This window comes from Stegodyphus dumicola, chromosome X1, assembly GCF_044657685.1.
Source record: "Stegodyphus dumicola isolate Sdum_Otavi_A_Nest chromosome X1, ASM4465768v1".
Lineage (NCBI taxonomy): Eukaryota > Metazoa > Arthropoda > Arachnida > Araneae > Eresidae > Stegodyphus > Stegodyphus dumicola.
This window is the reverse complement of record NC_140780.1, coordinates 197,218,732-197,244,453: the sequence shown is the minus strand read 5'-3', so window position 1 is coordinate 197,244,453 and position 25,722 is coordinate 197,218,732. Positions and strand designations below refer to the sequence as shown.

General features: G+C 32.2%; 2 long non-coding RNA genes across 18 annotated transcripts in view; one reads left to right on the top strand and one right to left on the bottom strand.

Moving 5' to 3' along the window:
• Nucleotides 1–25,722, top strand: part of LOC118180835 (uncharacterized) — a 189,911-nt gene that overhangs the window by 153,201 nt on the left and 10,988 nt on the right. For 7 of the 16 annotated variants that reach the window (XR_015038582.1, XR_004756757.2, XR_004756759.2 and 4 more), the window contains 3 exons: nt 13,658–13,814; nt 14,660–14,781; nt 20,776–20,829. This is a non-coding gene — a long non-coding RNA (uncharacterized LOC118180835). Of the gene's footprint in view, nt 1–12,090; nt 12,118–13,657; nt 13,815–14,659; nt 14,782–20,775; nt 20,830–25,722 lie in introns of those variants that run through there. The other 9 variants (XR_015038580.1, XR_015038583.1, XR_004756769.2 and 6 more) reach the window with 3 other exon arrangements.
• The window catches only part of LOC118180839 (uncharacterized), a 98,616-nt gene continuing 80,340 nt past the window's right edge, over nt 7,447–25,722 (bottom strand). For both annotated transcript variants that reach the window (XR_015038584.1, XR_015038585.1), the window contains 2 exons: nt 10,158–10,308; nt 7,447–7,796 (listed from right to left, as the gene is read on the bottom strand). This is a non-coding gene — a long non-coding RNA (uncharacterized LOC118180839). The remainder of the gene's footprint in view (nt 7,797–10,157; nt 10,309–25,722) is intronic.

Here is a 25,722-nt window from a genome sequence, read left to right as displayed (position 1 = left end):
GCGGAAGGGAATTAACTGGCATATAAAAGTATTTCGAAGTATTGGTCAAACAATGTAGTGTATAAAAACGGATACTCCTTAATATATATTTCTAAAGCGTCCTTATAGTTATAATGTAGGTTAAGCTACTGTTGAATTGAATAGCTATAGAAATTTTAGATAAAAATGACGACCATTTTATCTCCATGCTCCTTACCTTTTTAAGCAAATATGCTTTTCGAAAGCTAGGTAAATACTTCAATGTTTGCATACCCCCCTTTACCGCTAACAACCGACCCTGTTTTTCAAAAAAAGGGGGGGTTCTGTGTTGGTAATGAGATTGAATTGCCCAATAGGGGACGGGAGAGAAACTGACAAGCAATGGAGACGTTTCCCCTACGTTCAAGCCCTGTATGTGACGGCACTTTATTTTTATTTATTTATTTACTTTTTCATAGGCAAGCATTTATCTGGTAGTATCTGCTACATCGAGAAGGGTGAACAGAAATGAAACGTTTTACTCTTCGTGGGCGAGGAAAAGTTATGACAGTAAAAATTTCTTCTCTTTACCTCGTTTTAATGTCGTTTTTATACGACCTAAAACATCATTTGTAAGCCGAGCTTAAAACCTTTCCTTTACGACTAGGTTTGCACTTTTATCCCATTCTCATGAGAGGAAACAGGCTCCATTTCTAGCTGTATGTTTGTTCTGTTTTTGTTTGAAATGTTAACTTTGTAATTCTCCTTTATATTTATTTCTAGGAATTGCTGAGTGAAGTAGATTGATCCTATTTTGGGCACTGTGATAATAAGCTTGAAAAAAGTTCTATTCTCATACCCCCCCCCGCCTTAGAAATATGAATCAAAAATTCTAAATCGGAATCGTCAAGAACTTAAATCATTTTCTAAAATTTAAAATTATTTTAATCACTCTGCATTACTCATGGTCAATGCGTTACGTATAACAACAATACATTTCTGCGCTATTCATTGAAAGACGTGTGATCATAGAATATTGCTATTTCATTTCAGCGCAATGCATATGAAATGTTAGACTCTGAAACTGCATCTAAATTATAAAGTGGTACATAAAAAGCACATAGTATTTGCAGTTCAGGTATGTTCCGCCTGCTGAACAATTCTGATTACAATACCATAAGTTTAACAGCAACATAATTCTCGATGAATAAAGACGATGACATATAAAGGCATTTTATCATACAAAACAAGGAAGTGTTATCATTTCCTTGTAGATGATTTTCCATCAATGCAGTTTGAGTGTAGTAATGATTGTATAAAGAGTTACGTAATTTGAAGCTTGTCAAAATAAGAGGGAAAAACATTTAAAAAATATATTACTTCTGCACCCTTTACTCAGTAAATTAGTTCATGTATGTGTATATCTATCTTTTACGCGTATTTTTCAAGTACATGTTAAATGGGGCAGAATTATTGCAAACAGCAATGTAATAAAAGCAAGCTTTTTTAACGGTAGTGCCCATTAAAAATAATCAACCTAATTTGCAGGGCAAATACAAATTCCTCTGATACGAGATAAACAATAAATGTTTTTAATTTACATGAAGGGCCTAGAAAACATTGCTTCTTCGGTTTTAGTTTTTAGTAATAATATAATGTGTTACTGAATTAACACATTTAATAAGTGTTCATTGAATTTTTAAATAATATGTAATAGACTAAAAATATTTTTAACTTTTGAAAGCAGTATTATTCATTCATTTCCCTTTATAATTTCTCTGTCCTGTTTAAAATATGGCTTTTTATTGTTCATTCCGTGGCAAGAGCTTTGGTGTCTTTAACTGACTGCTAATTTTACACCTTAATATTGCTCGATATCAGTGCTTTAAAATTTAGTTTATGTTGTAACGTTGATTCCTCCGTTAGGATATTAAAAAGTGCTTCTTTACCTGTTGCCTTCCTCGTTTTATATCAGATGGTTATTCTCGTCAGTTTAATGTTAGTATTGATTGTAAACATTACGTCAACTGAATAAACTGTTTTGTTTTCTAAATAGCATTCACGCGATAATTATGAAGAGAACTAACTAAAATCATTGGCTATATCTAAATAATAAATCGTACGAACCACTTGTACATATACCATTTTTCGGCACGGTAGATACCCAGAAGGCAGTCAGCCTTTTGATCAGTTTATGTGTCTTCTCCTCAGCGGTGTACAGAATTTTTCATGTATGTGCACGACCACGCGGGAGCTCCTCCATCCGCGTTTATTCGAGCAAGAAGTTAAAAATACATTTCTTACTACGCTGTGACGGGAGTTGGATATTCTTAGCCATTGCTTATAAGTCACAGCCAGAACATAAATCTTCTTAAAATCCTTGTCCAGTTGAAACGGAGGAAGGAATAATAGCTGGAGTCACGAGGGGGTTTGCGCAAAATGCAATTTAATGATGATAATTCCGAGTCTGTTTCAGTGGATGGGATCGGTATATTTCGTAGCTTGCTTTTTGAAAAGCTTAGTCGTAGTGTCTCTTTATTGTTAGACTCTTTAATTTTTAATTAGCCGGACTTTTGTGCGGATTTTTTTATTTCGTCTCATTTTTTCGGAAAAATTTAAAAATTTCCTCTAAATTAACGTTTTTTTGCATTGTAAATTTATTCATCTGTAGAAGATTTGAAATACAGTTATATGCTTCTATTAACTTTTTGACGGAGATACGTTGAAATTCTTATAGAAAAATACTGCGAATTAATGTGTATGAAAAGTTATTAAAAGGAAAAAAATGCGTTTAGTTTATGTAATTATAAAATCGTAGCATTTCAGTGGGAGTAAATTAATTAGAAAATAAAAACTAAATGTAAAACAGAAAATACTGTGGACTTGTAAAAGGGAAATTAATTTTCAAATACATGGTTACAAAAAATATTTACGTCAGATGGCATAAAGTGCAGTCAATAAATTAATTGGTGCAATCAGATCTCATTTTCAGTGTGTGTATGTGATTATGGCAAAGCCTCGAGAACTATCTCCCGAAAGGGAGGGATGCCTTCGTGGAGAACTTTCCAAGGAAAACTGGTTCGTATCTTATTTTCAGAACTCCGGAGTTACAAAGTTCTAAAAATTACGAATCTTTCGACCATAAAAACTAAATTTTAAAAATAATAATTAATTTGCTTAGAATTTTCCATGCTGCGCAAATGGTTCTCAAATTGCTCACATTTAGCAAAGAAACGCCATTTGCTTGCAGAATGCCAATATATGTCTTAAGTTACTAATTACTGTAAGTAATAAATGACTTCTATTTTTGTAATACGATTTCTTTGAATCACAAAAATTTTAAAGTAATTGTGTGTAGCTATAGGAATGCATTTATTCAGAATTAAATATTTAATATTAAAAAATTTTTAAAGCAAGATATTTCACACTTTTCATTGTTTGAATTCTTATTGTGCTTTCTTGCTTCTACAAATTCTCAATATTTTATTTAAATATCACTACTCTTTTTGATTTTTCTTATTTCTAAGCACGTAAAATATTAATTTCAGTCGTTAGTAACTGTTTTCTATTTAATTAAAATTTTCCGTTTTCAGAAATGGTAATCTATTACATTGTCTGTAATTCTCATGTATTTATCTTATTTCATTTTAAATACATGCAGTATACATGAGATAAATGTATAAATGTGCGAATGAAAAATGTAATTGAAACTGGAAATGGGGCATACTGTAATTTCTAAGCAATTTTATTAATAAAAATTAAGTATTTAATGCAGTAATCTATCTGATCATTTATCTAAGTTATGAATAAAACCTCTTTCACTGTTATTGAGAATTTAGAGAAATAGCGAACTATAAACAGACAAGAAATGCACGTATATAACCCTCTTAGAATAAATAGAGAACGTACAGCAACCTAATCCACTTGGTTCGTCGCAGGGGGATTACAGACGTCGGGAAAGTCTAGCTCATCGATTTTTCTGGAATGGATGCCCTTAGATATTGGCAACGACCATTTCCTGTAGGCCTTCTTTTCTATGGGCCTATCCATCGGCTTCAGCCTATTTGGGATAAAAGTCGAATTTTTTCCCTTCTGCGTGGACTTGATCAGATTAAATCACGTAAGTGAACGGATTGCGGATGTAAATCCCATTCCATTGCGTAAGCGCTAAGGGAGGATAAGAATTTACAATTTAGGCATCAGTTACCGATAACGATTCGATTTGCGCGGTTTAGTAGACGCTGGCTCTAACGAGGAATATAGAGATTTAGTTTAGAGTACCTATATCATATGTATGCGTCTAAAAATGTTTTTCAGCCTCTCAAGTAGAAAGCGAATTTTTTTTAAAGGAAGAGTGGATATGGTAATTATTACATTACCGCTTCTCTGCGAATTTTATTTGATTACTTATTTATTTTTAATCACATTAATATACGGATATATTATTTATTTATTATTATTATTAATTTGCGCTGTGTTTACGTAAACACTGTTTTAAAATTTAAAATCTGTTCGCATTTCGCGCGTAGGTGACAAGTAATAATTTTTCTGTTACTGCGTATAATTTATTATTGAATTCCGATCTGTCTATATATACACAAATTTGAGTTATATTGTTTTCTTGTTTAAAACTATATTTTCTCCACCAGAAAATTACTATCACAGGAATATAATCTATATGCTTATGTCAAATGGAAAATTCGTTATTACTCAAATTTGGCAGTAAATGTTATCAAACTGTTTTATAATAACCTTGCGATGTTTGTTGTGTAATGTTTGTTCGGAGAAGCTTGTTTAAAGTATGTTTCAGGCATCAAGAAATGTATAATATTTCTCATTTTTACAAGAAGTTTGATTTATAAATGCGTATCGGTTATTAATTACGTAAATGTGTCTTTTGCAAACCTTTGCGTGATGCCACAAAACTTTTCCACAATGCATTTCAAATTAATTTCATCATGTTGAGTGATCATTAAAAATAACAGAACTTCAGAAAAATAAACCACACATTTTAAAGTTATGTGATACAAAAATTGGGCGATGTGTGTTTAAATGTTATTCATAATTTTTGAAAATGATCGCTTGCGTAAACAAGTGTAGATTTAAATTTATGCATGCGAAATATATTCAGACTTACCTCTTTTATGTGTATCCAATTTGTTTCGATCTTCCATATTTAATAATCATTAATCCAAAAAATGTGGAATGTAGAGCACACACACACACAAGTTGAAAAAAAAATCGGTTGTTATTTGTGAATGCTAGTTTTTTTAAGTGAAACATCCCATTTCTGGTCACAAGGTGGCCCACTTCTGCCCCTGCCATTTACAGCCCCCTGCAGGGGGCCACCACTCCAGTTTTAGTCACGTGGGGCAATAATACTGATTAAGGATCGCTCCCTGTTCTGTCGTCGCCGTGTTTTATGATGCTGTAAACGTGACGTAACAAGGGACAGTAGCCTTGGTCCGAAAGGCCTGTCTTAGGGCGATGCTGTGGATAATGCAAAGGTTCTTTTATGATTCTACAAAAGAATTCTAAGTCATTCCCACGAATTATCTGTAGCTGGATTTCCCTCTGCAGTACGTTTTACGCTTGTTTAAAGCAAATATACAGCCTAAACTTTAATTAGCAACTTGTCCCTGATTTACAAATTGATAAATTTAAAAAAGTTTATATCAGTTACTCTGAAGTGGAGATATCCAATAAAATTAATTTTCAAATAAAGAAATAATTATTTTGAAGTGTGAAATAATGCAAAATACTTTTTTGGGTATTACACACTTTTTGGAAACATGTTGTTAATAGGACTTCTCTAACAATTCTGAGGAATAAATGGAAAGATTTTTAGAGTATTATAGTGAAATACTCGATGATTTTATTCATATTTTTAAATTTATCATGAAGGACTTAATTTGTTTTTGTCATTTTTCGATAGTATTTTAACTTCGTCTCCCCACTTTTTTTCTTCTTTAAGCATTAGTTTATTTTTTAAAATGAATAATATGCGTAGTGCTGACATACTCACAAGTTGTTCATGTTCCGTTTGCTATGATGAAGTCAATGCCAGGTTATATATATCTTTTTTTTTTTTATTTTTTTTTTTTTTATTTTAAATGCAGGGTGCTCACTAGCGGCCAAGCCGTGAAGGCGCTTAATCCTGGTAGTTTACCTGGGCTTGATTCCTGACGAACGGGCTGGCTACATAGCTGTTTTCCTCAAGCGTAACGTTGATACGAGCAGGTTTTCTTTTTCAAGTCCTGTACAAAGGCATCCCTCTTCATAGACATGTGGCTTTAGCATGCTTTACCATAATAAAATAAATAAATAAAACTAAACCTTTTGATATAAGCGATAGACTGATTTAAAAAGAAAGTGTTTGTATTTTTTTACACCTTGTTGGTGAACAAGCGGGTGCAGTTCTTTGTTAATGCGTTTCATTTTTTATGTGGCTCTTTTTATGACATATTTTAAATTAGCATCAAGAAGAAATTGTTCCCCGTGTAGTAATAGGTACTTGGTTTTATTAGCTAATTATTTCGTTTTATTATCGCTTTTTCTGCCTTCGCGATTGTTAATATACATCGTTAACAAGTTTAGAGAAATTGTCAGAAAATAAGATTTCATTTTCAGAAATTAAGTTTCCTGTAGTAGACGCAATATGTGCGAAGTTCAGATAAAGTCTTGTATTTGATTCTATTTTACGTATTTACAGAAGCAGAGGAAACGTTAAAAAAAATCTCTGGGCTCAAAAACTGATGTTTATTTTAAACGAACAACCGTTTTTCAGCCTTTTTTTAAATTTTTGTCATCAGTTTACTTAGACGTCTATGATGTAGACGGAATGAACGAACATACGTTAATTATTTTAACTTTTATTGCATACTGTCTTGTTGACCACAACTAACATTTTTAAATGTTACGTACAGACAAGTACGGTCAGCCGAAAGATAAGAGAAATAATAATATAAATACCATATAAAGCTTTTCGCCGCCCAGACGGTATAGTGGTTAGGGAAGCCTGACTACGATGTCGAAGGGCCTGTGTTCGAATCCCGAAGAAGGCATGGTTGTAACTGTCCGTCCCTTCATAGGATGCAATCGTGGCCCGCCTGTTAGGTGCCTCCATAATAAAGAGACCACCACGTCTGGCCTTGTATAGATTAATGGACTGTGTTACAGTGTAACTGTTCACAACCTGCCATTGGAAAATAACATAAAGCTTTCTGTCTCTTAATCGCTTGAATCTTATTTTTAATTTTAGTGTAAATTCAGTTCAAAACTTTTACAAGCAGGTAGTTGTGTAACATGCTGTAACACAACTACCAACAACGTATTAATTATATTAATAATTAATTAACCATTAATATTTTGAATTTTAATATCGTTGACGAAAAATTACATTTTTGCAAAAATTTAATTCTTATTCACTTATCTTTTTTTAACTTTAAATTTTTATGGCGTGGAATTGGACAAAATATGAATGACACGTTTGTAAGAATTTATAATCAGTCAGGAAATTTATTTCTAAGCCACTACAGGTCACATTTTAGAGAGCACATATTACGTGGCCTACATGTCCATTGTTTAAATTCTAGCTAACAAAGTTAGAGTCTAGTACAGAGGTTTTTTTTTTTTTTTTTTTTTAACAGACATGTGAAGGGAAGTCGAAATTATGAATAGGCAGCATCCATTCCCCCAGGCAGGGAGATTTCATACTTTACATTCATAAATGGTGGATCTTCACAATGGCTCTGCGGGATGCATTCTTTGTCACCAGCCCCAGGGGTTTAGTCCTTCGTTTTTTCCCGCGTTTGCAGTCCTCTAGGTCATGTATGCATCTGTAAAAGAAGACAGAGACGAGAAATATCAACAAAAATTTTCACGGTTTCATCGCTGATTTTTATCGCTTGTATATATCTGTGTTAGTTCGCGCAAAAGTCTAGATCGTTCTGTAAAGTTCTATTTTTATTCTCCCCTCAGATCGAATTTTCGCCTTTCACCTGTACGTGCTCGATCTGAGATCTTTGTCACAACGGTTCTAGAATGACTTAAGGATGCAGCATTCATATTTAAACTTTATTTAATGGTCAAAATATGGAAATACTGGTTTTTCGGTTTGCATGTTTTGGGTACTTGTGTAAATGGGAATATTTAGTTATTGTTTTAGAATAAGTTATGCGTTGTATTCGTTTATGTCTTATGTATCATTTTATAGCAAATTTATTTGCTCAATTTCTTCGCTTTTATAAGAGTTTGTTAAAAAAGAATTTTGGAAAAAAGAGAAATTTCAATATCGGAATTTTAGTTTAGTTAACTTTGATTATTTTATGAATTGCGAAAGAATGCATGTATATCGGTAGATTGAGAAATTATTTTTAAATCCTTTTAAAGCTCTAAAATATTTAAAAAATTAGTTTCTTCCTTTGTGGTGTAAATTCAGATTTGATACGCAAACAATATCAATATTAATTTAAATAGTTAAAACTCCTTAAAATGTTCTCAAAAGTTAAATATTTTATTATAATTTGTAAGATAATTTAAATTCAAAGGAGCATTCTGTTTGCATTTCGTGGTGCTTGCAGTGAACTTTCAAGAAGTATATTGAATGCTATACGTACTTTGAAAGTCGCTACTGAATTCTAACAGATGCAATTTCCTTCACACACACACACACACACACACACACACACACACATATATATATATATATATATATATACACACGAGTATATATAATGTTGTATGATCTTAAATTCATTTACTTATTTAGTAAATAAATTATATATATATATAACAGGTATTGATGCAAATCAGCTTAAAGAAATTTTTCCATGTCATCTGCCACCATTACACTCATAATAAAACGTATTCATGGATTTAAAAAAAAAAAAAAAACCCACTTTCACCATGTCCTTACTTCGTACCAAAATTCACGGGGGAAAAGCTGACATTTACTCAATGATTAATTAATACTTATTCCAAACAGTTATCGATTAGGGGTAAAAAACAATTTTTTTAACAAAATCACTAATCATAATAATAATAATAATAATAAACATGATAAAGCTTTTTTTTTTTTTTTTCCTAAATAATATCTAGATGATGGCTTAAGAAGGCTGTAATACGTGAAAGAAATTAGGTTTTTATCATTATTTAACAGTTTAACATAACCACACTGCAACATTTCAGAAAGTCTTTCAAATGCTATCATATCTGTTTTTCACTAAATTTTGTGATATAATCTATTTGCTATCTTTTGGATTGAGATATACAGCTAAACGTCGATTACTCGAACTTCCGTAAGTCGAACTGAATGTTGAAGTATAGAATTCAAAATGAATGAGGGGGAAAAGATAAATCGAATTTTCGATTTATCTTTTCCCCCTCTTCAGTTACGGCTTGTTGGAGTTCGACTGTAATTGCTGGTATAATTGCATAAGGTTTTACACATTTACATATTGGGAAGATTTTTCACTCTTTCACTTATTCATACATTTCATAATTCTTAAATACGTTAGCAGTTTTAACTAATGGGAGTACGGAGAAGTGAAAGAAATAAACGGTTTTGTGTTTCAGTTGAAGGCAAAATCTTAGCAACCAAAGGCCCAGCAAAAAATATTAAAGATGTAGGGTGATATATCTGGATAAATATTAAGCTATTAATAAGAACATATTTGTTTCTTTAATTTTTTTCTGAATAACTGTTATACTCAGTTTACAAAGATATCACAGCTATTTTAATTTCTTTCTAAGACGATATAAAAGATATGAATGTTTAGAAACGATGAAAGAATAACATATCATCATTTGTTCTAAGCAGTTTTAAAAGTGCTAGTTATATTTCTCAAAACTATCTGCGCCATTACATTAACATAGCATTTTAATATGCTATTGTAAATTAAAATGATTAAAGTAATTATTCGATTTAAAGGCAGAAATTATTTCATATGAGCATAAGTGAAAAGTTATGTTCACATAAGATTTCATATTTTATGTAAGAGAAAATAAGGTAAAAGCCTTTAAAAAAAAAGTCACAGACTAAATGGAAAGGAATTTCAAAGCAAGAAATATTGTGCCAACATTGAATTTAAAAATACCATTTTAGTCAAAGAGGAACTGCGAAAGAGTGCTGCTGCAAAACAAGAAGAGTGAAAAAAAATTAGGTCGGCTAAGGTGCTTTAAATCAAGAAGACATATACCTTTGAAGTCTCCCGGGTCCTCAGTACTTTTTAAGGGCAACTTGGTCTTTTTCTTCGTGTGCTTTTCTCTCTCCTTACAGAGGGTTGGACGCTTGAGTGTGAACATTGCTTCCTCAGCATACAATGGATTAAAAAATTTCTTCAAACACAGCTAAAACAGAACAAAAGTACTCGTTTTTATTTCTGCACTCAAAGGAAACAACAAAATTTTTTTAGCATTCAGTTGGCACATTAATACAAAAATAATCTCTTGTTTATGTATGATACAAGGCATGTAAACTTATTTTTCAAATTTATATACCTTTCATATATAGACTAGCACTATTAGTATTTTATCGCCTAATAACAACAAAATTTTAGCATCTCACGGTTACAAATGCAGAAAATTTCTATCAAATTTTGACAATTATTATGGCAAAAATAATAATGTTTGAAGTGTGATCATGGGCTCAAAATTGTGATTAAATACTTTTGCCTTAAAAAATAATTGTTGCAAAAAATCATGTAAGATATCTATCTGTACAGATTTCATTTTAATGCGTCCAATTGTAGTTATGAAAATTATAAAAAGAAAGAAAAAATATATTTTATTATTAAATATGCAAAACATATTTAAATTTTCTCTCTTTAAACACAGAGAAAATATTTTTTTAATAATTCCCTCCTGCCTGTAGTATTTCTATGATTCACACATGATACAGAACGATTTGTAAACCCTTATTAGATGTATTCTTTCACTAATGGATTCATTTACACGATATCTGTTTCTGAAAATTCCACATTTATTGTGATGATAGAGTTTCATGTTTCATTCACTAATGTTTTCATTTGAACTTCGGAAATACATTTATTTGCATAATGTACAATAAGTGTAACTAATGTTCTGCCACAATATAAAAAATAGTAATATTGCACTGCAACCACTGTAATATTACGGTACATTCTGCTGACACAGCTCACATATTCTGTGTGAATTTTCACGGGAGTATTTTTTTTAAAGGATGTACACTTAAATTTTTTGTTTTCCCCACAATTTTAAAGAAAGGAAAGTGGATGAAATGAAATCTTTCATTTATCACTTTAGAACTGCGCCAGAAGTTATTACATTGAGACCACTTTGTATTGCTTTAATTTTACCGAACTTGTTCTACAGCAGTTTTTTTCTTTTCCTCTCAGCGTTACGGCCGAAAAATTCCGTATAGAAGGCTGCCTTCTATATTCATTATACATAAATATTTCTGCTAGCTTTTAATATATCTGATTTCGGTTTGGATGTATATTGGAAGAAAAGGAATCAAGTTACAAAATGAGAGAGTCATGTTTAAATTAAAATCAAGAAAATACCACTTATTCATGACATTTTGAGGAACTTTGAAATTTCAGGGCTAAACCCGTAATGCTCAGAGGGTTAAGTTATGTATTTGCGGGCGTTAAGCTTAACAACATTTCGGCGTTTTGACACTAGAATATATTTCGTCATTTAAGGCAACTACGCTTAAATTCTTTGGAAGCATTTGAATAAACATACCATTTCCAGTTAATGCTTACTTCAAAGATATTATTATGCTTATTATAAATAAACAGAGAGATTTTATAAAGTTTACACTTAAATGTGCTTTCTGGGAGCACAAGATTTGTCTCAAGTTTAATGTTTGGACCAATGATTATAAAACACGCGGCAGACACATGTAACATTTCGAATTTTTACTCACATGAAAAATAAGAGACGCATATCATGAACAGAAAAAGGTATTTCCATCTATTGCCACGCAGCTTGCTGGTTATAATATATCATCTGCAATGAAATGAGTTGACTGTTTCGTAAGCGACTGGAATACTTTATTGAAAAACTAAACAAATTGCTGTAAAGAATATACTTGAAAGTTCTTGAAATAAAACCGGATGCTTCCTGTGTGACAGTTGCAAGTTGGCAGGAATAAGACACCAGGTAAGTGCATCGGTAAGTAAAAATCTTGTATAATACTTCAGTTGTTGTGATGTTATTAATTGTTTATATGTTTTCTTGAAAGAGGTTTGGAATTAAATATAGAATTTGAAGCGGTCGAAGAAGCGCGAAATGTATACCATTAGTTAAATAGCATTTCATATAACGAGCTGTTAACTTTACAAAAATTTTGAAGGCAAGTGTTTTATCGTTTTCTAAGTGCACGTTAAATGTCTTAAACAGGAAATTATTTTTACTTTACATTTTATTTATCGTCTACAGAAACGGCAGTAGTTTTGAAAAATGAACATTTCCTGTATTCCAAGACATATTTATTCTTATAGTTTCTCCCTAATTCAGTATATAAATATTGTCAATCTTTCCATTTTCAAAGTTCTTACGTAATTAAATTTAAAATATATCCTAACCGGCAAATAATGGCAGGATATCATTATTATGGATTCATTCGAAGATACAGAGATTAGATGGAAAACAGGAAATCGTTCCCAAAATCTTAATGAGTTCTATTTTAACACAATAAAAGAATTAAGTTAACAAATTAAAGCAACTTAAGTAACTGTAACTTTTTTTGAAAGAAAAAGTTTTATGACTGAATGATGGGAAAAAAAAACACAATGCTTTTAAATCATATGAGAAATATTCGGGTTTTTGTAGTACAGTAAAATCCTTCGTAACCGGCAATATCAAAATAACGGCAGTTTTGAAAGTCTAGATTTAAACTCGAAATTTAGGCCTATAAGATGAAAAGTTATATAGTGTGCTAACAATCTGAAGACATCAATGTTGAAAACATTTGTGTTATGTTGCTGCCGCCGAACGTATGAAGCCTCACCCATCTAGTAAATAAAGAATTATCCAGAATATAAAGATGAACTACCATTTGCATTTTATGCTTTCACGTGTATGCGTTGAATGTAGCGTCCACGATTTTCATATGAAAATTTGCACTAAAGTACGCCTTTTTTACTTTGTCACTTTCCTGGAAACATATGAAGAACACCTAAAAAAATCGGTGTTGGTGTAAATTGTGCCCTATGATCAGGTTTTTAGATGAATAATCGAGTGACAAAGATTTTCTTGATTTTAAAACCCATCCGGTACCCATGTTACATCTGAGATTGACTTATTAACTTTATTCGGAGAAGATTAGTGTTAATGAAGAGAAGGTGCAGGATTGGATGAATGCAATCAGTTGTTTTCCTGTCACACTCTCTCAAGATGACAACGGAAATGTACTGGGAAAGGTGAAAGATGACGAGAAGGAAAGCAGATGAAGATGAAGACGACACACGCAGTAAGAAATTTCCTCGGAAAGATAAAACTGCGGCGACAGTCGTCAAAAATCAGGCATTCGAAGTTATATTCCATCGTACAAAGAAATTCGTAAATTTTATGTGATAAATAGGATAATTTTTAAATATTTTTTGCTTTTTTGAAATGTAAAATCATATTATGTATTTTAATTTTAAATAACGTGTACGATTTTCAGTTTTATCTCAGTTGATCGGCAGCATAATATTTTATGTAATTTCAGCCAATAGTTCAAAAACAATACTTACAGACTACGCATGCTGCAATTTCTACAAACAACATCACTAAAGATGAACAGTTCTAGAAATATATATTCAGTTGTACGGAAAAAAAACCTCTTATCCAGAATTGGTGCGGTTCCATTGCTTACCGATTAAAAGGTAGTCTGCTGTATTTGCTATGTATTTAAATTATTTTATTTTCTATAATTTTTAATTCATTTAAAACGTGTTAGAAATTAATTGAATATTTTTGTGTTCTCTTCGGGTGCACGAAAATGTTTAGTGAAGGTTTCAATATATTTAAGAAGATGCTTTCGGATCTGATTGTTATTATTTCATGTATAATATATTACGCAATATATTTAAACAGCGTATTAAACGCCGGCCTTGTCGTTTAACTCCATCAAATGTAAGCAGAATGTTTCGTGTATTAATTTCAGGAATGAATAATATTCCCCTCAAAAGAAAAGAAAAAAAAGTGAGATGGAAAAAAAAACTCTCGCTGCGGATTCATTTAATTAAGAAATATTGTAACGAATAGTAATTACTGTAGATATAATATTATATTAATTTTACGGATTCTTAAGGAGTACGATAAATTATATTTTCAAAATTTTTATTCTTTACATAGCAATTTAATGCTGTGATTATTCTACTGCGTAATTTGCATCGATGCATATTATTGCTTAAAGAATGCTAAATTAAAATTCTTTTTGTGAAATACACTTTTAGCTTTTGTGTTTTGTTCAACCTAAAGCTAATGAGTTTCTTAAATCTTATCATAGCTTACACATACGGCTTTGAATATGTACAAGAAAACTATCTGGCCTCCACATATTAAATTTAATTATTTTAAGATTTGCATATTTCACTACACTTTGCATTATTCATTTCCAATAAGTTTATTTATTTTTTCCGGAGACTCCGAAATTGTCTTTTTCCTTAACATGATATTAATTATAGCATTTTTCTTCTTATTTTTTAAATAATATTTTTCTTTACAGGTTCTTCAAGTATTATTGCAAGAACTGAATGTGTCATAGAAATTTTATGCATACAGTGCAAAACACAAAAAGGATGAATATCTGCAGGTCTCTTAACAATTATAGAAGAGTGCTCATCCGTAGTAAGAAATTTTAGACCATATATTATTTTTAAAAAAATTATAGTTCATACTTAACTCCACTTCTTCTTTAACGTAACTTCACGTACTGCGTACTTACTACTACGATTTTCAAAATATTTATTTGCGGCTTCTCTTGAGTTGGTAATATTATAAAATATTGCGGAAAAAAAAGGTCTAACTACAACTGCCTGTCTTGTTAAAGCATAATTAATTGCAGTGAGCCGGTCAAAATCACAGTAAGTCTCTCTTATCGGACTTTACACAGCATTGAGCGTCTAGGGAGAGTGTATCTGCAGAATGTCTTGTTCGACCCCTCTAGAACAAAGTTAGCCGCTATCTGTGGCTCCTCTAACCCGATTGAGCTCTCTTGAAACCCCCCCCTTGCGTAAATATCACTCGACGTCAAGTGCATGTGTTATGTATTAAATGTGGGGCGAAGGATATGGTACTTTTGTTTATAATTACAATTAATGAGCGTTTTAAGGTGAAGCGTGACTTTGTCTGGTTTTGCATTTTTGCTATACGTCATAATGAAGAATCTTCTGAATTGAGGCGTGACTAGAATAATGTTTGTGTTGTTTTGATATAGGACAATGCGAGCGATTTGTTCAAACTGAGGTTGATGATGCCTCAGTCATTGGGCTGTGCGTGCAAGAAAGCAGATGTTTAATACCATTGTTAAAATTTTAGTTTTTACGATTTTAGCTAAAAATGGATCTTGTTCAGAGTTTTTAATAACCCTCAGCGCTAAATTTGATGCATAGTACGACATATGTGATAATTTAAATTAATTTTGATTGTAGGTGCTTTTTTAGAGTAATTTGAGTAAGAAGTTGGGATTGGAAAATGTAGCATTTGGAGTCCCTTTTTGAAATACCATTTGAAAAAAAAATTACCTATTGAAGATTTTCATACAGAAGTGTTTGCTTTAAGTTAGTTAAGCTTTCTGCATGTGTCCATGCATTTTCCTGTATATTTACATCTATGTGCTCAAAATTTATATTCCATGTTACCGATGTGAAAATCTATTCTGCTGACCTTCAATTTAAACCTCCTTATATAATATTTCAAGCTATCTTTATTGAGTCAAGAGCAGCATGTTAATAAATATTGAGCTAAAATACGAACTGTTATTATTTCGAGAATAAATTTGAAAAAAGCACAAGAAGATATTTTACCTTGAGCAGAATTACTTTTCTTTCGTTGAGGACTGTCTGAAGAGACTTAGTGAAACCGAAAGAAAGCCATTTTAAAAAAGAAATTTCGTTCCTATTAATTTAATAACAGCTAAACTTGATTGAAAAACAAATGTTTGAAATACAAGATTAATAGAAGAAAATATTCCAGTTTCCAAAATTTACAGGCAAGAAGTAAGAAAATTATACATATAGAATTTCGGTATATTATTCAGCAGTTTTCAAGAGTCAAACTGAGCTATACAATTCCAGGTAAAACGCCGAATTATGTGCTCAAGAAGCGGTTCATATGGAAGATTTGTTGACTGCAAACTAGCTCTTAGAAATGGATGATAATTTCAGCTTATTAATTAAAGCAGTTAAACGGGAGTTAAACTTTTCATGTTTTATTTTTTAGAAGGAACATAAAATTTTCGCAAAAGTAGCGGAGGGATATATAAAAAGTCAATTTTAAAATGTTTGTCAATTTTAAAAAATTGACGTCTTAAAATTTAAGATGCCGGAACATAAATATTCGCATCATTTAAAACATTTTCGTAATTGGAAATATATTTCTAGGGGATTTCCTCTTTTCATCCTGTGGTCAAAATTGTGCGGTTCATCCACTGCTATCCCCTGTCCCTTTCATCACTAACTTGTACTGAGAAAATCTTTCCGGTTTCATGCACTTCTGTCCTTCATCATGGTTAATACCTCTACTGAATGGAAGGCTGAATTTTTCCCGATTGATCCCCTTTTCCTAAAAAGCGTTGAAAAAGTCATTTGCTCAGACAGGGAACTTTACACGATAAATGCCAACTAGCGTGTTACGCTTAACAATATAATAAATGCACCAATTACTTTAAAGTAATTTCAAAACGATGCAGCTGTATTTTCAACCATATGTAATTATTCTGAATTTGTCTCTTGATATTTTCATTCAGCTTGGTATAAAATGCGATCATGCGTTTATGGAAGCCTGAATTTATTGAAACCGGACGTAGTAATCTAGTTACAATATTCGAAGTTAGATCACATACATTAAAAGTAACTTTAAAAATTGACAATAAACGCTGGATTTACCGAGAAACTCGCTGGAATGGAACTTTCGACAAATTTTGAAGATGATATATTGCAAGAAGGATATCGTACCTGCATATCTAACATAGCAAAATGTAACACGAAGGGGGGGATTGACGAACTTACTCTAATTCAGCAAGTTTAAACGATTACCATAATACTCTATTACCAGCACGAAATTCGGAACTAGGTTTCGTTCACGAAAAACCCTAACTATTAATCTGTGAACGGCATAATGAATTAGGCGACCCGAGATGATTGAATTCTGCCAGAAAAATGCTAAGAAAATTTCTTAATTTTTGATAATGGTACATCTGAAAGAATGCAATCAAGAATGTCATGTTACTGTGTACAGAGTTTATTATTATTATTATACGGAATTTTATCGACAAATTTTGATGATGATGAAGAAGGAAGTCATAACGAATTTTTGACAGAGCTAAGATCGAGATAGAGAAATGTATTACAAAGTGCAAAAAAGATTCATGACAAACTTACTGCTGTTCTGAAAATCTATCACAATACTTTATCACCATATATCGATTTGAGTTAAGATTTTGTCAAAAAAATTCCTAAATTCAAATATGTGAAATCTTTTCGATGTACAGATATCGGCGTAAGGAGTTAGGCTTATTTTCCACAGCCTGGGACACGAGACGTTTTAATTTTGCCAGAAAAATACAAAGAAATTTTATTTATTGATGATGGTTTATCTGAAGGAATGTAATGAATATTTTTCGTATTTATTTCATTGTATATGCAGGATTTATTATTATTATTGCATGTGTGTGTATAAATTACTTTCATTATCTAATAGAAAGTAATTATAGTGAATACTTTGTCAGCGTCATCCTTAAGAGGCCGCCTTCTGAACGATATCTGTAGTTTTAAAAACATAAACAGGAAATAAGTCGAATAGTAAGGGTCATTTCCTCTAAATCTTTTTAATTGACGAAAACATGTGTTCGCTTTATCGTAAAATGACTTTTCGAACGGCGCATGAAACGAGAAACAGAGGATTGGTGGGAAAAGGCAGCAGACAAAGCAGCCTATTTCGAGCTGGGGATGAAACGGGAAAGAAGGAACCGGCACTTTTAAGCGTATGTCTACGTCCAAGGATTGCGAAACTAAAGGCCGGATTAGGACTTTGGTGGATACGGTGTATACTGCCATCCTAAACTTAGAAGAGTGAAGAGGAACGTCGCATTACTTCACTTATCATTATTTGATAACAGGAAGACAGTATGGAAAGGTATTAGGATGAAGATAATGAATTCCTGCAAACAAAGAAAGATTTTGATAGCTGCGCATATATGAATCGTGCAAGCAAACGAGAAGATACCCTGACTATTGCTAGAATGTTATTTGTATAAAGCACAAGTATCATGGATATTTAGAACGTCTCCCATCTCTCTTAATTAATTTCTATTTTAGGTCATGTATTGAGCTTCAGAACAGTGTTTTGATTTGCAGAAGGTAGGCCACATGAATTCAAATTAATTTAGTTTTAAGTATATTTACTAGCACTTTTTACTAATACGTTCGTCGTCAATTTTTTGTTCGCATTTTATAAAAAATTAATTTTTAAATAACTGCCATCTTTACAGTAAAGTTTGTAACTCTCGAAATTATTTGAATACAAATACCAGATTAATTGATTAAAAGTACATTCAAGAAGCACTTAGCCGGTTTCATCCTTTCAGAGATCTGAGGTGAAAGATCATTTTAATGTAAGAATTTAGTTTCGTTAATTAAATAATAACTGCATACTACTATCACTTTTTCTAATTTCGTATTAGGTCATCACATATAATCTTTATTTACAGTGGAAATGCTTCTTTTTATTATTGTTATTTTTGCCGTCGTCACAGAAAATTTAAGTTAAAAAAGTAGGAAAGCTGTATCTAATAAATGCTTCCCGACGCTTTTATTCATCTTAATATATTTCGAGCTGGAGAATCCGCAGGTAGGTTGTTTTCCTGCCAAGCATGTGGTAAGAAAACTCCGGAAGTGGAGAGAAGAGAGCCACGTGCTCAAGCGGCAGCAACCGGAGACTGTGCTTGAGGAAAAGGATGGAGTCTTGCATCGTAAATTACGAAACAGACATTTACGGTCACTTGCCGCTGATCTCCCGCCGTTTTATTATAAGGTCGATAGGTCCTTCTTTCTATTCGCTAGATATCTTGATCTTGCTTGCAGTTTGTTTGGGTCCTTCTTTTTCTCACTTTGCTTTTAAATCTATAGAGTCGTTTGACCTCTTTGACTGCTGACGGGAGCAGACATTTGCATGAGACAAAAACATCCTCGTAAAGGATCTATTATAAAAACAGCAGCATACTTCAATACTATTTTTCTAAAATATTAACGTATAACGTCTACAGCAACAATTGCCCGTGATAATGTATTTGTTTATGAACAATCTCGAGATCCCCAAAAATTTGATTAGACTTTACTCATATCTGCAATGCAGTTTTGAAGATGCAGACAATTAATTTTATTCCTCATTTAAATTATGCAAATAGGCTTAGTTTTATGGATCAGATAATAGTAATTGACTGACTAACACTTTAGATATTACGCTAGATCTCGAAGACATTTTTAAAAAATACACTATAGTTAAATAATTTTTCTTTCTTTTTTAAATTTATTTACTTAAATCTAGAACATTCTATATTAGTTATAGGACTGCTATGTTGACTACACGTTTATTTACTGTGAACTTCAAAAACGATTTATTGGTAATGTACATCAAAAGAAGAGTAAATTTCTGTTAATTTTTTCGTTAAAAATTGTTTCGATGTACACTCATTTCTTGGCCTACAATGATAAAAGCCGTTGCCCGTTATGTCGTTGCTTACTCATCTATGTATTAGTAACAAAAATGACCAGGGGCGATTTTTCTCCCGAAGTCTTTAAAAAAACTAAAATATGTTAGATACTTCTTGTATATAGTTCAAATTAATTTATTAGGAAAATTCAGGTTACTATATAAGGTATTTCTCCCGCCTTCTTAGCGGGCCTTCCTAGTGCAGTGGTCTTCACGCTCGGCGCGTATTCGAGAGGTCCGCGGTTCGATTCCCGGCAAGGGCATTGCTCATTTTTCCTCTCTCCAGCTTCAAAAATCCCTAATGTTTCTACAGTGGCGCCCGAAATAAAAGGGAGGTGGCTGATGATTCTCCCCACTAGGATTTGGCGATTGGGTCCCATAATCCCCAGTCGCCTTTTAAGGAAAGGGTAACAGCGTCAGCAGTATTTAGAAATGTTTACTTGAATTAGAATTATTTAATGCGAGGTTAAGCAATTCTAATTTCATAACTCGTAGTCAGTGGCTTTTTATTAAAAAAACGGGGGGGGAATACTCGAAAGAGAAACATTTTTGCTTCTTTATATATACAAAAGAAGCTTTAACTATGAATAGTTCTGCATTGTTTTCTGTTTCTTTTCATTTTATTGAATATGTATTGGTTAGAACTAAAAGATTCATTTGCAATCCACCGTCAAATCGCTTTCATGTTTCACACTGCTGATGTAATTGTAATACTGTTTATATTTAATAAAAAATCTGGAGTTTGTAAAAGTCTTAATATTGTTTGAAAATCCCAGTTGCTCATATGTGGGATCGTTCATTCCATATTTATCATACAGTGCTGTCAGATCAGCTTGGGTGGGTATTCATAAGTATAGCTTGTATTAGAGACGTATATTACTTTAGCATTTACTTTTCTGTGTTTCATTCCAGGGTAGCTAAAAGAATTCACTGGATTCATGCAGTCGATGAAAGTCTGAATAGAAAGTACAGTATCTTTCACATACATTTGAGCAGTTTTCAGTCATTTATAATTTGTTACAGCATCCTTCTTACTTTGCGATTTATTAACTACCTGTTGATTTTTACCTATATTAGCAAAAAAATATTTTTGAAAAATGTGATATTGTGAAATTATTCTAGTTCTATGTATTATTATTATGCATTCATACACCATATTTATAAAAATCCTTATGTCGCCTGTATTTTTCGCAACCGTTAAATTAAAAAAAATTAGTTAGTAATTGTGTAGAATTTACAAAATCTAACTTTTTATATGGTTCTTATGCATATACTTAGTAAGAGTTTATGCTCCTCCTAAGAAATGATTTTATTCCCATGCGACAAAAATTAACCGACATGTGTATTTCAAAGTTGAGAAGTTGTGACATCATTTTTGGCTTGCCTTGAAGTGTCGGTTATATTAATTCGAGGTTGATTTTTCCCCCTTTATAGTCATTTAGTAATATTCCTTTATAATTTATTTCTGTTTGACTCTCTTTTTTTTTTAATAATTTTGCTACAGAATGCAGGAAGTACGTTTTTCATATTCCCATGCAGTTTTATTACTTTAGAAACATAATCTAGTACTAAAAGCAATGATTCATTAAACTGTAAATATTTTTAATTCATGCAAATAATGTTACGAGTTGGTTTTGTGCCATACGCAAATTCTCTAATATTTTTTCGTTTTTACGAGGGGTTGATATGAAGGGATACATGCAAAGGTGCAAAGTTTGTCACTTACTATATTAGCGTCAGGAACCTTTTCTAAAGTGATGAAACAGATATAGACATTCTCAGTTACGTACAAAGGCAAACATTTCGCTCTTCAATATGTATACTACCACTGTATCAATTTTTATTGTTTGGAACTTAAACTTATTTTTTAAAGAATGAGTATAAACTTTCACTGGATATAAATATAGGAGCCGGTGGACCGTATAAAAAGTTAGATTTCGTGATTTTATAAAATTAATTTGAAAATGTGAACATGATTCTAAACACTTTTTATTTATTTATTTTTTGAGGACTGACCTTAAAAACTTAAGTGTAAACTCCTCCTATAATGATGAAAGAAATTTATTTGAGTATCACGATTGTACTTTTAAATTTTATGTATGTATCCAAAATTGTATTTTTTATTAATGCTAACAATTTTATTTCATAAATGGATGCCCTCCGTTATTTGCCCTGTTCGTTTTTTTAGTTTTTCCATGGGCATATGCTAATTTATGAGCGAATATATGTAATAAAACGAAAGAAAATATTAAAAAAATATTCAGAATTTATGCCGAAGAATGCAGTGCCCAGAGGAAATAAGGGAAGTAAATATAAATAAGAATAAATTATTTCTAACACGAATATATAATAAATGTTTAAAAAGGGCTGTCAAGATGGGGTCATGGTGTTCAAATCATACATTTAGTTATCTAACGGTCATATTTTAAATGAGAGTCTCCAGTTGTGATTCAAATGCCTGTATTCAGCGTAAGGCATGCATAAAAATAGTCTTATTACTGAAAATTTGTAGGATTTGTTTTTGCTTTGAATCCCACCCCTTTACTAATTGCGCGCACACAATTAGAAACGCTGTGCTAAAAGTCAGATTTGTGTTTTTATTTAAATGTAGTTTTACGTTGAATACATGTTTATATATTAAAATTTCACACTCTTGTTAAAAAATTATAACCGTTGGATGACAAAATATTTGATTTCCTTTAAATTTCTAAATTTAAAATAAAGTAACTTTCGTTTCATTTTAAGTAATAATTCATTCTTATTTACATAAGAATATTATGTGCGCTGCTAGCTATTAAAAATTGCTATAACAGTAAGAAAGCGCTTAAAATAACAGATTCATTCGTAAATCATACTTTTTGTTGTTGGAGATGGTGTTATGCCTGGTGTAAGAATGAAAAACCTACTGCACGTCTCAGAAATCAGTTGCTGGAGAATCGCATTTTACCAGCATTCCGGTTTATCATATGGCACAATTGCTGCTCGCGTTGATCAAGTTTCAGTGACTTTTATGAGAACTTGCAGTCGTTGGGTCCAGGAAGGCTACGTACATCAATGTAGGGAATTTCAGTAACCTCCATTCGAGACTACAGATATCTTGTCGGCTTCGCTGTTTAGACTCATACGTCCACTCCACGTTCCCGGTGTTAGGGAACTGAATGTGCTTCTAGGATCTGGGACCGTATCTTATCTTCTGGCATCAACTTCTAAGAGTTCTAACCAGTAGTTAAACATTTTACCAAAGGCCCTTAGTAATCATAATAAAATAAGAGGTGTATTGAAAAATACACCACACCCGAAGGCGAGATCGAAGTCATGAGATAAACTCAGTAAATATAATTTTTAAATGCAATTAAATGGCATGTCATTAGCAGTAATCGGTGCAAAATAAGTCCTAAGTTTCATAAAATTGCTGAATAAAACGTAAAATAAGACTGTAGAAGTAACACCACGTGATGCGAGATGGCCGTAGCGAGTGAAGGAGTCATAAGACCGCGAACTAAAATTTTTCACTGTAAGCAAAGTCTTTGCTATAAAACACTTTACAGTACTTGACATCCGTACTTGACAGATATCGTTACATTACTGGTGTTTTAATGCCTTCCGCTGTACCATATCTTCGATACAGCCGTCGCCCACATGAGCAGAATGGGAGACTGCATGTTGTCCATACTGTCCTACATTTCTTCAGTGCACAGACGTTTGACTCCTGTCTTGGTCGACACAAATTTCTCACCGTTAAAAGAGCGCCTAATCAGTGGTTGTATAGAAAGTGGTATGACAACACCAGCCAGCTGAACATTAACCTGAAACCGCATACATTGCAATATTCGTAACTAGAATCCAGATTCTGTCCAGGAGTCTATGCCCACCGTATAATAGCTATTACTACCTTATGGCTAGGTCGGTCTGCGGCACACCCACAAATCAAGCCATATAACAACTGCTGTTGCTGGCATATGTTCATGCTCACAGTGCTGATTTCCTGCATGTTTTGTACCTCGGAATTATCTGAAATTTTAATCCTTTTGTAAACAAATACGATTCCATTACCTACTTTTCTTAACAATGTAGGAGCTTTAATGGTCAGCAATTGTTAATGCTTAATATTTATTTTTTAACTTTGTCAAAAGAGGAACAAATGAAACGAAGTTTAACTGCATTTATGAAATGCAAATTAGTAACCTAGTGTTTTAAATTCAAAAATTTCTTTGCTATCTTAATGCGCGCACACACTTATGCTTATTTGATCCGCATCAGTTTTAAATGATATAAGAGAAACTGCAAAGTCTAGGCAAGTTTGAACTGTAGATTGACAAGGCCTCGTATTTTTAAGTTGACTTTAAAATAATAATGCATAAATTAATTTTAGAGCGAAAATATTTTTCTGCATCCCCATAGTTTGCTCATTCTTTTCTCTTGTCACCTATCAAAGTGCTTATTTTATTTAAAATGTTATATGCATAAATGAACAGACATGAGGTTAGTTTTGTTGCGTTTTCGGTGGTTAAGTAAGATATTGAAATTATTTTTATTTCTGTCGTGAGAACTGTAAACAACTGAGGTAGCTTATTTCAGTGAGAAAGAAATGCAACGTCTAAAGCGTATGGAACTTGTAAAGAAATTCAATAAAACTTATGACCCCTGTGAAAAACAAAAAAGAAGGGAGTAAAAGAGAGCCTTGAGCATAGTGTCATGAATTAGGTATTCTGTCAGTGTGACTGCTTCAACTGAGGAACATTCATTTTTAGAATCTGAAATTTATAACAGAAGATGAATTAATTATTGCGCAGTCACGTTTAACTATATATTATTTGATGAATTAAGAATGTAGAGATTACCTTTGAAGGCATGTTTAAGAGTTGTGGATATCCTGGTTACAGAAAGTGTTCCTTTATACATAGTTACCATGTTTTAGGAACGAGAATCCAGAACCACGAAAAATTGCGCTCGGGGGGAGAGATGTGTATATAATGCCCCAATATCGAGTAAAGACTTATGTGTACTTATGTGTTGATGCAACATTATATTCTATAAGCTACTTGGGACTGTCAAATTAGATAATAAATGAAAACTTATTGATGAAAGTGTTTGTGTGTAGTCCGGAAGGGAAGAGGTGTCCTGTTTAAAAATATATTCAGTTGCTTATATTGAGGATATTTTACAAGTTATTAACTTCAGAGTGCAGAAGGCTTACAGCATGAAAGTATTATATGGTCGTATGACAAATAAAAATTGATATGAAGGAAACATTATAAGAAGGACCAGAAAATATTCAAATGCAGAGTATGAAACTTTTACACCATGCCAACTATAAAGATGATGTGGATGCCTGGGATTCGTGTTTCACTCTTCGTACATAGATTTTAATATAAGTACAGATAGCTTTAGCAAATAATACTTTAAAAAAATTCCTGTACACCTTTCCCTTTCATTTGCTTAAAAAACGCTTATGCCATAAGAGGACATTACGAATAGGTCTGGGAAATCTTAATACATTTGTAGTATGTAGTAAGAGTTTCTGAGTCGCTTAAAAAGTAATTGCGCTAACTGTAGATATTTACCGATGAAACTGATAAACAGGATAGCTAGTCGCTTTTATTTATAAATCTCTGGACACAACCTCGTATTACAAATCCCAGTTATTTAATCTTGGCATACAAATATGATAAAGGGAGGCATCTTAATGCCTGTGAGAGAAGTTGATTTTAATCGTTGAACTGTGCATATTTATTTATTAATTACTACTAATAGTATTATTACTACAAATACTATCATACAAACTAAAGGCCCATAGTAACCACAAACCCATATTAATCTTGATTCGCTCTCCAACCATATGCATTTTGAGATGAAATG